The following is a 14740-nucleotide window of genomic DNA, read 5'->3' on the forward strand; positions in this document are numbered from 1 at the left end:
AATCACAATCTCATCTGTGTTCTGGGCCCTGTTATGACACTCTCTATGTCACTCAGGGGCTTTATGATGCATGCGTGTCATAATCTTCTGTGACTTTTCCACAAGTAGAAGACCTAGGACCTTACCCAGTGCCCTAAGCCTATCTATGAGAGTCCAAATCTCTTCTATTTGCTGGGTTCATGTATGAGAGTAATCATCATGCCTGTGAGCTGGGCTTAGGTATATGGACAATCTCACTTGTGGGCAGGGACCAGGCAGGAGAGTCACAGCACCTGGGCTTTGGGACAAGGATATGTTAACATCCATCTTTTCAGCAGGGCCCTGGCAGAAAGGTCACATAAACTGGGTGCTGGGCTTAATGATATGTTGCAATGTCCCATGTGGGCAGTGCCCAGACAAAAGAGAATAGTCACATCACCTAAATGGTGGGCCCAGAGATACATTACAATGCCCTCTGTGGGCAGGGCTTTAGAAGGGGAGTCACATCATTTGGTTGCAGGGCTCAGCAATATGTAATAATCTTCACTGATAGCAGGTAGGAGAGGAGAGTCATGTCACCTAAGTTATGAGCTCATAGCTGTATCACACATATTCCCCCTTTAAGCAGGGTCCAGGCAGTAGAGGATAGTCAAACCAATTAGGTAATGGGCCCAAACCTATGTCATAATCCACTCTGAGGGCAGAGCCAAGAAAGGATATGACATCACCAAGGTGTTTGGCCCAAGTATATTTCACAGTCTCATTTGTGGTCTGTTCCCATGCAGGAAAATAAAATCACTCAGTTATTCAGCAAAAGTGTATGTAACAATCACACCTTTGAGGAGGTACAGGGAGAGATTCACAATCCTGCAGATGCCCCAGCACGAGGTATGAGGGTAACCCTGCTGTAGATTGGGCCCAACTGTGCAAATCATGATCTCAATTTTGATTGGATTCATGCATGGGAGCCTCAAGCCCTCCTGTGGACTGTGTCTGGGTAGGTATAGTAGCTACCATTTACAAGATGCATAATAATGGTACAGATACTGAACCCAGAGCTTTGCATGTATTACATCTCATTTAATCCTCACAACTACCTTTTTCCAAAAGGAGGACACTCAAGGCTCCTAGGGTAGGCGATTTACCTAAAAACACCAGGTAGAATTGGCAAGTATGTCTTTGTTTTTATTTATTTATTCAGAGGCAGGGTGTCCCTGTCTTGTCCAGGCTGGAGTGTAGTGGTGTGATCATAACTCACTGCAGCCTAGAACTGGGTTCAAGTGATCCTCCCACTTCAGCCTCCCAAATAGCTGAAAATACAGGACTGCGCCACCTGTATTTTACATGACGGGCTTTTTTTTTTTTTTTTTTTTTTTTTGTAGGGCAAGGGTTTCCTGATATTGCCCAGACTGAATTTGAACTCCTGGGTCTAAGGGATCCTCCCATCTCAGCCTCCCAAAGTGCGCAGCCTTGCATGGGGAAGGCCAGAGATTCATTTGGACCATTCTGGTGGGTCAGTAGTGGAGAATAGTGTGGCCCTGAAGTAGGCTTTTCAGGAGAAGAGAGGCTGGGGTGTCATTCTTTTTTTGACACAGAGTCTTGCTCTGTCACCCAGACTGGAGTGCAGTGGAGCAACCGTGGCTCACTGCAGTCTCAACCTCCCGATCATAAGCAAACTTCCCACCCCAGCCTCCAGAGTAGCTGGGACCGTAGGCGCCTACACATCACCACATCTGACTAACTTTTCATATTTTGTAGAGATGGGGGTCTTGCTGTGTTACCCAGGCTGGGCCCAAACTCCAGTGATTAAGCAGTCCTCCTGCCTTGGCCTCCCAACGTTCTAGGATTACAGGCGAGTGCTGCCCCGCGCCGCTGGGGTGTTATCCTTTAGCAGCCAGTCAGAAGCCTCCCATGGCAGAGTGCTCCCTGGTGGGCTGGATAAAGGAGGGAGAAGGAGGAGCAGAGGAGCAGCAGGAGCTGGGCTTCAGATCACGTGACAAATACTTTGATGGAAGCAGACACGCTTCTGTTTATGCAACCTAAACACTCTACTAAACCTGAGGAAGAATAGAGTCTCCCACAACCTGATGGAAAGAAGAGTTAGGGGGTTGCTGAGGAGTCTGGGGGATGAGGAAGAAGAAACTGAGGGGCTGGATGGGATCCACCCTCCTCCTGGAGGCTGGAGAAGGGGACCATGAACCAGGGACATATTTGTACCTGTCAACATGGAAAACTAATGTGGGGTTGCACACCTTCTTAGGATCCACGTTTCTCCGTGGTCTAGAGGCAGAGATAAGGGGACGGATCAGAGGAAGATGGAGGAAAAGGGCCGCAGGAGAAAGCAGCCTGGCTGGAGCTCCGTGAGGGAGTGACAGAAGCCTGAAGGGCTTGAAGGTCCTGCCCCTCCTGGGGGAAGGCGGGTCTCTGGAACAGTGAGAGCCAGAAATGCGGAGGCTGCTGCTCTCATTACGCAGGCTCCGCTGGGGGCCCGGACAGGCCTTCATTCCACCCCCGGATGTCCCAGACTGGGGTCTTCGGGGCCCACGAACCTTATTCCTATCCTCTTTTCCCCTCACAATCCTCTTCCTCACCCTTTCGATGTCCACCCTGTCGTCCCCCGAATCACTCTCTTTGCCCCCGCAGACCCAGCCGCCATCCATTGCTTCCACCCTCTGCGGGTCTGGCCCCTCGCGCCTCCCTTTGTCCCTTTCAGTTTTTCACGTGACCGACTCTCGGGGCCTCTCCTTTCTCAAACCCCTTGGCGTTCTCTAGCTCTCCCTGTGGTCCTCTCTTCCATTCGCACTTTGGTCCGTACTCTGCCCTTCCCTGGAAGAATCTCTCCTGTTTCTCTGGTTCTAGCCGCCTCCCCATTTCCAAGTCTCAGTCCCTGGTTTCCTAAGTCTCCCTGTTCTTCTGGGGCCCCCCGGCAGGGCTCCGCGGCCCCGCCCCTCCGCCCCTCCCACCGCGGGCCCCGCCCCTTCTCTGTCCCTCCCACCTCGGGTCCTTCCCCCTCTGCCCCTCCCACCTCTGGCTCCGGCCCTCTCTGTCCCTCCCACCACTGGGCATCCGCAGTCCTGCCCCTGGCGCCCTACGAGCGACGCTGAGCCAGTGTGGCTGGCTCGAGAGCAAGGAGACAGGAGGAGCTGAGTTGGAGGCGTTCCGCCTTCGGGTGTTCAGCCCTTCGGCCAGCTCAGCGCGGCGCCTGAGGCCCAGCCCCACGCCCGCAGCTCCTCCGGACCCGAGGTGAGCGGGATCCCCAGTGAGCTCCGGCCCCTTGCCTGCAAGCCGTAACCGCTGGCAACATTGTGCTGCTGCCGCGGCCGGGCTGCCTGTCGCCCCCCACCTACCCTTCCCACGCCGGCGTGCTGATGCTGCTGATAGTGGTAGTGCCCATCCCGGCGCTGTGGAGCGCGGGGGGCCCGGACAGCCACCATGAGATGCACACCACCACGTGGTGTACTACCCCTACTTTGTACACTGCCCGGCGCAGGCGGGTGGCCAGATGCGTTGAGCTAGCAGAGCAATGCGCTGCCGCCCTTTACGCTGGTGCAGGGCCCCCAGGGGAAGCCGGGCTGCACCGACAAAATGATCCCCCACCCCGGACCTCCCAGGGACCCGAGTCTTCCAGGCCCTTTGCGGCTGCTCGGAAAGAAGGGTGAGCCAGGCGAGCGGGGCCCTCCGGGTCTGCGAGAGCGGGGGCAGCGGCGCCATCAGCACGGCCACCTGCATCATGGTGCTGTGAGTCTTCTTCTACCCCAGCTTCAAGAAACCCCACACAAATGTTAGGAGGTGCTCAAGTTTGATGGGCCCTGCGAGGGCACCAGTATGTGCACAGACCTCTGCAAGATTAACCAGGTAGGCCAGTTGGTGGCATGAGGCTGACCCAGGGCAGGTATCTACGGGTCCCGGGGGCAACTGGGCACGCGATCAGAGTTCGCCGGGTTGCCAGGTGGATGCAGGTGGAGAACCCACCCCACAGCGGCCCTAATGAGGCATCACATACAGGAATGGTTAGACCTAGCGGGTATCCCTGACTCCTCGATTCGTGTGCACCAGTTCCAAGACAGAAGCTACTAGGCACCGGTGGCAAGGAAATGCAGGAAATAAATCCAGGTAGTCAGAGCACAGGGCTCCTAGCGCGGACTTGCCCCTGGGAAGATGATTCAGGCTCATACCAGTGGGCGATAAGCAGAGGGCAAGAATGAGGCAAGAGGTAGAAAGAAGCAGCCTTGGTCCTGCGAGGGCCTCGGTGCGTGGCGGTGTGCACAAGTGGAGAAGGTGGGCTGCAGGGAATGTTTAAGGCACAAAGGCAAGGGGAGCCTAGAGCTCAGGGCCTTAGCTACAGTAAGTCCTCTGCCCTTGGGAAGAGCCATGGGGCTGATCTGACACCCTTTGCAAAATCTGGGACTGAGGAGCTCCTTTCCCCTATGGCAGAAGTAACTCACACAAAAAGGAGGCCTGGCGGCGGCAGGGGCACAAGTATGGGGGGCGTTTTTCCTCCTGAGGCAAGCGAAGAGATGAAAACTTCCCTTTCTCATGGTCCTCATGGTCTCTCAGCTCCAATCCCTCCTGAGCCCTGGAGTGTGGTGGGATTCTCTCCATTTCCTGTTGCAATTCCAGACCCTGGAGCTACAAGGTGCCCAGCGTGTGCAGACTCCGTGGACAACAGGACCCACGTGTGCTCCTACTCTCTTTGGGATGGCTGGCCCGGGGAGCCACCTCCGTGTCCTGGGGCTCAACTTTACCCACCTCTTTTTTTTTTTTTTTTTTTTGAGATGGGGTCTTGCTTTGTCGCCCACGCCGGAGTGCAGTGGCCCTATCTCTCACTGCAAGCTCCACCTCCCGTTACCCACCTCTTTTGATATCACCTCTCTTTCCAGTGCTCCCAGCTCAGGGTGGCCTGGGGCCCTCGGAGCATGGCGAGGTTGAGTATTCTCTTGGAAGAAGGGGACCCTGGTCAGAACTAAAGCAGGGCTGGTGGGAGTCGCGAAAGATTCTTCTGAGATTGAGCCCCAAGGCCTTGTGGGAGCCTTTCCCAGGGCAGCACTATCCTAAGGCTCTGCTGGCCTTCAGGTTTTCAAGGCTCAGAGGCAGGCAGGGGAGGTCAGCAGAAAGCCTCCCAGGTACTGGTAAGTCAGGGCCCTCTTATCTTTCCCCTGCCTGGTTGCTCCTCCCCTCTGATTTCTGCCCCTCCTCTGCCTCCTTTCTATTGCTGTTTCTTGTCCTTCTCCTCATATGTCTGCCTTTTCTGCCCATCTCTTTCTGGGTTTCTGGCCTCTTCCCCCACCCGGAGTCTAACCCCCTCTTTTCTATTCCTTGTGTGTCTCTCTCTCATTTGTGTCTTTCAGGCTTCCCCCGTGCCTCTCCTCTTTCTTGGTTGCTGGCCAAATTGGAGACCCGGGTACCCAGCAAGGGCTCATTCCACAGACAGCCCCTTATTAATCACCAATAAGGGTTGCAGCAATGTCACCCTCATCAATGGAATTTCTTCCTTTCCCAAAGAATTTTGTGCTGGCACAAAGCTGAGATTTCAGGGGGTTGGGGGCTTGGCTGGATAGGGAGGCAGTCAACAGGCCACTGGTTGGTTCTAGACCCTGCTCCACCTCAGGAGGTCCCAGCAGAGCCCCAGAGATGAGGAGAAACCCCAGAGAAGAGCCCCAGAGAAGAGGAGGCCCCAGTGATGGTGTGTGCTTAGGGTGGGGGAACTTGCTTGACACTGGGAGGTGAAACTATGTCAAAAGCCCCTTCTCTTTTCTTTACCAGGGGAAGGGTATTCACTGGAGATGGGACCACAGGCTAGTAGAAAAGAAAGAAGGTTGCATTAACCTGGGATTTCAAAGGCCCAGCACTTTAACAGTTCTTCAAACCAGTCCCTAACCCCCCAAAAAACCCAGGGGAAATAGGCCCATAGCCCCTCCCCCCTATCCTTTATGACTTCTCCTTCCAAATTGCCTGAGAGACTCATTTAATCTCATTGGTCATTCCCATTGTTAGTTTTGAGCCCCCACTAGGAGCCAGGTTTGGGGCTTGGTGAAAGGAGTTGGGGCCACTTTGGCCTGTAGGACTTCATGGCCTATACTGAAGGAGCAGTTGTAATGTACAATCACACACCCCAAGGAGTCTTGTGTTAAAGCTGGGCTGGGAACCCAATTAGTGACTTCTGTTCCCAAATACGTTGTCTGAAAGGGAGTGATTCATCGGGACCTATCCTGGCTTAAACCAACCAGATGGTGGGGAGAAGATGGTGATCTTGTTCTCTAAAGGGAGGAGATGCTGCTAGGGAGAAAATAAAAAGGTCAAGTGTAGGGAAAAACTGGCTCAGAGGTGAACAAGGACATTCAAATAAGCAGAGAAAAAAAATAACAAGACTGGGCAATGGATTAGAAAGAAGGAAGAAGCTTACACTTCCCACACCTTAGAACCAGGGACTGCCATTGACAGTGCACTATTTCTTCCTGGCTTTCTGCCTGCAGAGAGTTCCAGAATTTGGTGGAGGAAGTCAGAGCTGAATCTGGGCTCTGTCTCTTTCCAAGGCAAGATGGGGGTGTAGGGTCACCATTGTCATGCTTGGTGCTAAGGCCCCCTCTGTTCTTGTCTGAGGCCCACTGGCCCCTGTCCTTAGGAGCATCCTTGAGCCAACACTGCTCAAACTTGTGGCACCAAGTCCTGGTAATTTGGACATGAGGAGCCTGAGGAAAGAGCTCTAGATTGGTAGAAATGGAAAACTCCTGAGGCCTACACCACAGATGCTGATAAGAGGAGATTTTATTTGGAGTTGCCTGAAGAAGAATTTCAAGACCTAGAACCCTGACCAGAAGGCTGGGTGAAGAACTTTTTTTCTTCTGTGAAGGTAGAAGGTGATTCTAAGCTGATGTGATTGGGGATGTGAAAAGCAGTAGGCTCCGTGATGTTATGAGGTGTGTGGACATCTGACACTAACTGTGATTTCCAAGACAGCTGAACCTAGATGCTCAAAGGAAGCAGAAAAGCAGCACATCCTCAAACCTGCACCCTTACACAGCACATCCTTTTCACTGAGGTGTGGCATTAGCTGCTTCACATACAGACAAATTTTAAAAGGTCTTTGATTTACATCCAAGATATCATTGTTGCCATCTTAAACACAGGCCAAACATTGAGATCTAGCCTAGCACAGAGGCCAAACATGAAAAGGACTGAAAAGTTTCCACTTGGTTTATTAATAAGGAGGTCATGGGTGGCCTTGACAGGAGCAGATTCAGAGGAGTGGCAGCAGCCAGATGATGGTGGGACTTGATAAAGTAGTAATACTTTTTCTTTTTATTTTTTGAGATGGAGTCTCGCTCTGTTGCTCAAACTGGAGTGCAGTATCATGATCTCGGCTCACAGCAACCTCTGCCTTCCAGGTTCAGGTGCCTCAGCTTCCTAAGTGGCTGGGATTGCAAGCTTGTGCCACCACACCCAGCTAATTTTTGTACTTTTAGTAGAGACAGGGTTTCATCATGTTGCCCAGGCTGGTCTCAAACTCCTGACCTCAAGTGTTCTGCCTGCCCTGGCCTCCCAAAGTGCTGGGATTACAGGCATGAGCCACTGCACCCAGCCAAGTAGTAACAACTTTTAAGGCATTTGACTTTCAAAGAAAGCAAAGAAATTAGGTATTAACTGGAGAGGGGTAAGGGGTCAAGGGAGAATTTTTAAGAATAAGAGATTTAAATAATGATGGAAAAAAGCTGATATACAGTGAGCAGCTGTGCTGGGTGTAGTGGCTCATGCCTGTAATTCCAACATTTTGGGAGGCCAAGGAGGTGGAGAGCAGCCTGGGCAGCATAGTGAGACCTTATCTCCACACACACAAAAATAAAATAAAAATTAGGGAGGTGTAGTGGCAGGCATGTGGAGTACCAGCTATTTGCAAGGGTGAGGTGGGAAGATCATTTGAGCCCAGAAATTGGAGCCTCCAATAAGCTATAATTGTGCCACCGTACTTCAGCTCGGGCAACAGAGCAAGACCCTGTCTCATAAATACATATAGTGAGAATGAGCAGCTGAAGATTAATCAAGAGATGTGGTTATCAATTAAGCCAAGTCTCCAAGAAGTTGGGAGTTAGAGTGATCAACGACCTCAAGTTGACTGGCTGGGACTGAAGGCTTTTACAGATACAAGACTTTCAGTTTTAAAAGTGGGACAGTCCTGGGCAAGAAACGACAGGTTGGTCATCCTGGTGGGAGGGCACAGGATGTAGTCAGGGTGTAGCAGGATGAGCCACAGACAAAACTCCTCAGACACCGGATTAAAGAAGGAAGAGGTTTTTCATTCAGCTGGGAGTGTCAGCAGACTCACATCTTAAGAACTGAGCTCTCTAAAAAAGAAATTCTTGGCTTTTTTAAAGGCTTACAACTTTAAAGGGTCCATGTGAAAGGGTCATGATAAACTGAGCAAGCATGGGAAACGTGACTTGGGGGCTACATACATCAGCTAACAGAACAAAAAGTTTTACAATGCTTTTTTCATACAGTGTCTGGAATTTACAGATAACACAAGTAGTTTAGGTCAGGGGTTGATGTTATTATTACTACTTTTTTTTTTTTTTTTTTTTTTAACTCCTAGGGCCAGGTGGTGGTGCCAAGGTTGTCTGGCTATTTATCTTACTTTTGTTTCTTTCTAACTTTTGCTTTCTGTCTTTCCTCCTGTCTTGTGAACTAGGCAAGGTGAGGGGAGGAGGGCAGCAGGAGTGGTTGTGGTCTCCTTCCTTATCCCCCACTTCGAGAATTTTCACTAATTAGTGGGAGTTCTCACTTTTATTTTCACTTTCTGAGTCTCTGTGAGACAGAGCGATAGAGTTTTATGTAATACACTTGTGCTGAAGTTTTCTGATGAGCCATGGTAGCTACAAAACCTTTTATCATTTGAAGGAGCAAGTGTAATACACAGGGGAGCAGCAAGCAAGTTTCCATTACCAGTAATACACTTATAATGAGGGTTTTAAATTTTTTATAGCTGGAAACTATTTTCTAAATGAAGACCTAGGATCAAACCTATGTTAAACATGTACAGGCACATGTACCAACTTTGTCATGTCCTAAGCAGGTTAGTTTTCTTTTTGCTGGGTCTTAAAAGCTTTTTCTTAGTGAGTAACACAGTATTTTTTAATAACAGAAGTTTTTAAGAGCCAGACGCTTGAACATGGGGTGTCTGTTTTGGGAAAGACTTAAAGTAAAGTTATCTTGAGGCATTAACTCTTTTGCTTCTCAAGGCCATTGGTCTCTTATGTTAGCCTTTTTATAAACATAACATGAAAAAACATCCAGGCTGCAAGCAATGTTTTCAGCCAACTGAGCAAATAGCTTTTTTTCTTTTCTTTTCTTTTTTTTTTTTTTGCTAAAGGAGGAAGTTCTGGTAACTTCTGGTTTATATGTTTAAAGAATGACTGAAAGACCTTGGAATTGTTGCTGGGCTGGACGGGTCTGGGTTTCCTAAGTAGTATGTGTACAGTGGGGACACCTTACATAGGTGTTTCTTCTAGCATGGTTATGGGGGGGGGTAACAACACCAAAACAATGTACAGCATATTCATATCCAGCAAGGACAGAAGAGGTCCTCACCTGGGAAAAAGGTTGAATACAGCGACAGAACAATAGGAAAACAGTTAGTATTATAGGAAAACTATTAGTCTTAAGATGTTTAACTACATTTACTTGCTTGATGAGTCCTCAAGCTTTGGCCATGTGTGTAGACTAGTCAGCTGCTGGTGTGTGAGTAGAGCAGGGCTTGTCATCTCCTCAAGTTTCAGCTGTGTGTAGACTGGTCAGCCTCTGGAGTGACCAGAGCAGGGCTGTCGTCCTCAGCAGCAGCTTGGTCTTGTCTCAGGATCAGCCAGGTTGGATGATCTGTGTCCTGCTGGCTGGTCCACTTGTCCTCAGCTGCCAGTGTTAGCTGACTGTGGTGGATCCAGGACACAGCACCCTCAACTTTAACAGCAGTGGGAGTGGACAAGGTTACAGTACAGGGCCCATCCTATATGGGTCCTAGAGAAATTAGATTTTACTTTAAACAGAGTCACTAGATTTAAAGGGGTGTCAGGCTTATAGGCATTTTCATTTATTTAATTATGAACACTTTGTATGGCTACTTTTATAGCCTGCATTTGCTTTTTTTAAGGTTAATTCCTTTAGTTTCTGGAGGTCACCTTTAATTTGACCTATGATTTGGGGGTGACCAACCGAACAAAATCTTATAAGGCAAATATCTAGTTTGTTTGGTGTGGGTGCACCCAACTCAGAGGAGGACCATAGGCAAAAACCTGATTTGATCTTAAATGAATTTCCTGGCAATAATTTTTTTTCAGTAGCTGCTCGAGTGTCCAGTTCATGCGTTCCACCTTTTCTTGAACTTTGTGGCCGATAGTTTGTGTGTAACTTCTATTTTATTTTTAACAGTCTTGTTAAATCTTGCAATATTTCAGCTACAAATGCTGGCCTATTGTCTGACTTTAAAGTTAGAGGTAGTCTAAACCTGGGGATAAGGTCTTTTAACAGTACTTTAGTCACTTCTTGTACTTTTTCTGTCTTGGTGGAGAAAACTTTAACTTAAATTGAAAAGGTGCAAACAAGCACTAACATGTACCGACAGCCTCCAGCCCGGGGCAGTTCTGTAAAGTCTATAAACACATTTTCACAAGGTATGGCTCTTTTTCCTGTTTAAGTTTTTCAGAGGAGGGGTTCTTCCCCCCCAACCCACACTCCCCCTTTGTAACTCTATCTAGTGGCTTAGCTTTTAGTGAGAAATTGGAATCCAGATATAGCAGAATCTTGCTGCTTTTAACTTCTAATGTGACCATGGGCTCCTGGGAGCCTAATGAAAAGGTGCCTAGTCTGCCCTAGTCTTTACATTCTTCAGTTCCTGTCAGCCTGATCAGATCAGTATTTGGTTCCTCCAAGGTGTGGCAGCTGATGGCCTCTTTGTCTTGCGGCCTTGGCCATTTCCTTTATTGCCTTTTGAATATTTACCCTTCTAGTGTCCTTTCGTTTTGCATCTCACACATTAATCTCTCTCTAGCCTTCTCCGGCTCTTGAGTCCTTGCTTGAGTTCTTTCACATTTACATCTACGTCCACATCCTCTCACATTGCTAATTTTTCTTTTTATAAGAGCTGTTGCTAATAGATTGGCTTTTTTTCTTAAGTCTTTAATTTCCTCTTTGTCTCTTCTGAGTTCTCCTGCTCTTACAGCCAGCTGGTGGGGCTGGGCAAGGGCACCAGCCCTGCCCCTGTGCACTGCTGTCTCTCTTGTTTTCTTCTGATTCTCTTTTTTCACACTTAGTTTTAGTCTTTCTTTTTCTTTTGCTCTTCCCCAGTTTTGTTCCTTGGTCACAGTTAACATACACTTTGGTGGCCACTTTTATAGACTAGGTGGTATTCATGCCTGCAGCTTCTGCTTGATGTTACCCTGGGCTTGCTTTACAAATGAAGTATTCACTATATACTGATTTTCAGCAGCTTCCAGGTTAAATGGGGTGTAAAGCCAGAATGCTTTATAGAATCTCTTATAAAACTGACTCAGGCTCTTGTCAGCTCCTTGAAGCATTCCTGAAATCTTTTTTATATTACTTGCTTTTTTCTATCAACTCTTAGCCTCTGCAGAAGTGCTTCTCAGTATGTCTGCAAACGCTGAAGCTGAGTTGAATTCTCTGGGTCTTTTTCCCCCTTTTTCCTAGAGGTTAACAGGCCCTTTTCTTAATGTAATTTTTCCATGCACTTGGAGGGTTAAATAGGCATACTGAGAGTCAGTGTAAATGTTTACAATCTTACCTTTACTGAGTTCTAAGGCCCAAATTAAATCAATGAACTCAGCTTAACGACAGTGTCCAGGGTTACCATCGCATATTCTGCACATCTCTCTCCTTGTGGGTTGATGAAGCTGTTCCCGTCCAAGTATAGCTCCTAGTCTACTGATGCCCAAGGCTGGTCCTGGAGGTCAGGTCTGCTAGAGTAAACTTGAGTCCAATACCTCTACACAGTTATGCTCCACAGGGCTCTAGCTGTCGGGAGCAAGGTGGTGGGTTCAGGGTGTTTCCAGTTTAGTAGACCAATGGTTGAAAAGGACTGATAGATGAAAGTCTGTTGCCCCACAGCATGTGGGCTTGGTCATTATAATAGACAGGTCCTCGCATCTCCCTGAGAGACAGGTCAAGCAAGGACAGATCTGAGACGGCCCACTTGACTATCTTAACTTCCTTCCTTGGCCTATCGAGGCTCCGTTCCTCCTCTTCAAGGCAAGACCTGGGGCGTGTTAGCTCCTGAATCTCATTTCTGAGGGGACTGTTGGCCTCAGTAAAGGGGGGTAGGCTGGGACATATGGAGACAGAATTTCTATTATCTCTGGTGACTCCTGCAAAACTAGCTTCTCTTGCTGTTTCTGGGACTCCCTTTTTTTAACCCTGTCTACTGGTGAAGCTGCTCTTTTACGTTTGGCTTTGTTATGCAATTAGCTGTCAAACAGGGCTAAATTTATGCTGGTTTTGTCTATATTATATTTAACCATGAGGCAATATAAAGGAATTTAATCTAGGTACACTGACTGTCCTCCAACCCCTGTTACCACCTTAAATACATGGCCAATTGTTCTCTATCTATAGTTCCTTGGTGGGCCATCCAACACCAAAAGAGGGCAATTCTAATTCACCCAGAGTTCTTAACCTCTAGGGGGTTAACTTAACTCTATAATCTCCAGCAAAACCTTTCTTAAGGTTCTGTAATATGCATTTTAATAGAGTAGAGTTTTGATGATTTGATGACTTCCCTTTTTTCTTTTTGAAATTTTTTTTTAACACAGTTCCTAGCAGAGTGGGCTTACTTTGTGTCTGACCTATTTTTCTCCCAAGACAAAACAGCATTCACCCTACAAGAAGGAAAGGGTAAAAGGCCACTCACTCATCTAATTCACACTAAATCAAAATCAAAACTAAAACCAAAGCGTTGTTAAAGGCACACCTGTTCGTCAAGCAATTTAAGCCAAACCAAAATCAGGAGCAAGACCAAAGTGGCAATAAAGGCACACCTGTTTATCAAGCAATTTAAGCCGAGTCAAAATCAGAACCAAAACGAAAGTGCCAATAAAGGCACGCCTGTTTATCAAGCAATTCAAGTCAAGTCAAAATCAAACTAAAACCAAAGTATCCAGCAGTTCAAGTCAAGTACAAAACAAAAACCAAAGTGCCGGCACAGGCACACCGTGGGTAATCAGGCCATGCTTTCACTCAAATGGAGAGGGCAAGTTCCAAAGACCAGTCTTACCAAATTTCAGATGTCCGGACTTAAAGTGCCAGTTCCTTCCCGGTGTTCAGCCACTGTGTTGATCCTCCGCGGGGGTCTGCTGTGCACTGCTCTGAGGAGGCGTTCCACCAGGGCAAATGCCTACCCAGGAGCGCTCTCAGGATCCGCATAGCTCAAGCTGGCCGGAGTCCCCCCGCAGGGATGCGCTATAGGGCAGGCATAAGCTGCCTAAGGGGCTGCCTCGATCGTGCGTTAATCCCCTCGCTTTCCGGTCAGGGAACCATGAAATATAGCAGGACAAGAGGCAGACAAAACTCCTCAGACACCGGATTAAAGGAGGAAGAGGTTTTTATTCAGCAGGGAGTGTCAGCAGACTTGCATCTTAAGAGCCCAGGCTCTCTGAAAAAGAAATTCTTGGCCTTTTTAAAGGTTTACAACTTTAAGGGGTCCACGTGAAAGGGTTGTGATAAATCGAGCAAGCATGGGAAATGTGACTGGGGGCTACATATATCAGCTAACAGAACAAAAAGTTTTACAACGCTTTTTTCATACAGTGTCTGGAATTTACAGATAACACAAGTAGTTTAGGTCAGGGGTTGATGTTATTATTACTCCTTTATTTTTTTAACTCCTAGGGCCAGGTGGTGGTGCCAAGGTTGTCTGGCTATTTATCTTTTGTTTCTTTCTAACTTTTTGCTTTCTCTTTCCTCCTGTCTTGTGAACTAGGCAAGGGGAGAGGAGGAGGGCAGCAGGAGTAGTAGTGGTGTCCTTCCTTCAGGGCACCTTCCATGAAGGCAGGAAAGGATAACAGGAACCGCATAGATGCAAGGAAGATTGTGGATTTTATGGTGGAAGGTTGATGGAGTTTCCGTCTTTTCTGGTTTCTCTATAAGGTAGAAGATGTGAGCACCCATTGGATAGTCAGTTTTATGCTCTGTCTCCTGCACTTGCTACTGGGCCTCAATAAATGCTGACTGAAAGAATCAGTGAATGTATAAGACTGGGGGTATGTATCACAGGTTGACCTCTTTGCGGGGAGACTGTAAGAACAGAGATCAGTGTACAGGACTTTACTGGAGAGTGCTGTGGGAATTAACAGCTGTGTAAGAAAAGGGAAGGAAGGAGGATTGGGCATGGGGAGAAGTTGAGCTGGAATCCTTTAAGCTGGGAAGATGCTTCAGAGCTGTCCTGAGTAGACGATGGGGGACCATTTGGTTCTTGCACCCTGGCTTCCCCTAAGGGCCCTGCACCAGCGCGGAGGGCGAGGGAGCATCGCTCTACTAGCTCTGCCCATCGGGCCTCTTGTAGTGCCTAGTCCTGCTCGGGGTATGAGTCGCACACCACCTGGCAAGTGACCCGCATCTCATGGTGGCTGTCCGGGCAGCCCACGCTCAACAGCAGGGGGATGAGCACCACCACTATCAGCAGCATCACCACGCCAGCGGCAGCGGCTAGCAACGTCTTCCGGCTTGCTCGGAACCCGGGGAGCTCCAGGCCGCCCGGCGGCACCCG

Source organism: Macaca nemestrina, chromosome 18 (genome assembly GCF_043159975.1).
Source record: "Macaca nemestrina isolate mMacNem1 chromosome 18, mMacNem.hap1, whole genome shotgun sequence".
NCBI lineage: Eukaryota > Metazoa > Chordata > Mammalia > Primates > Cercopithecidae > Macaca > Macaca nemestrina.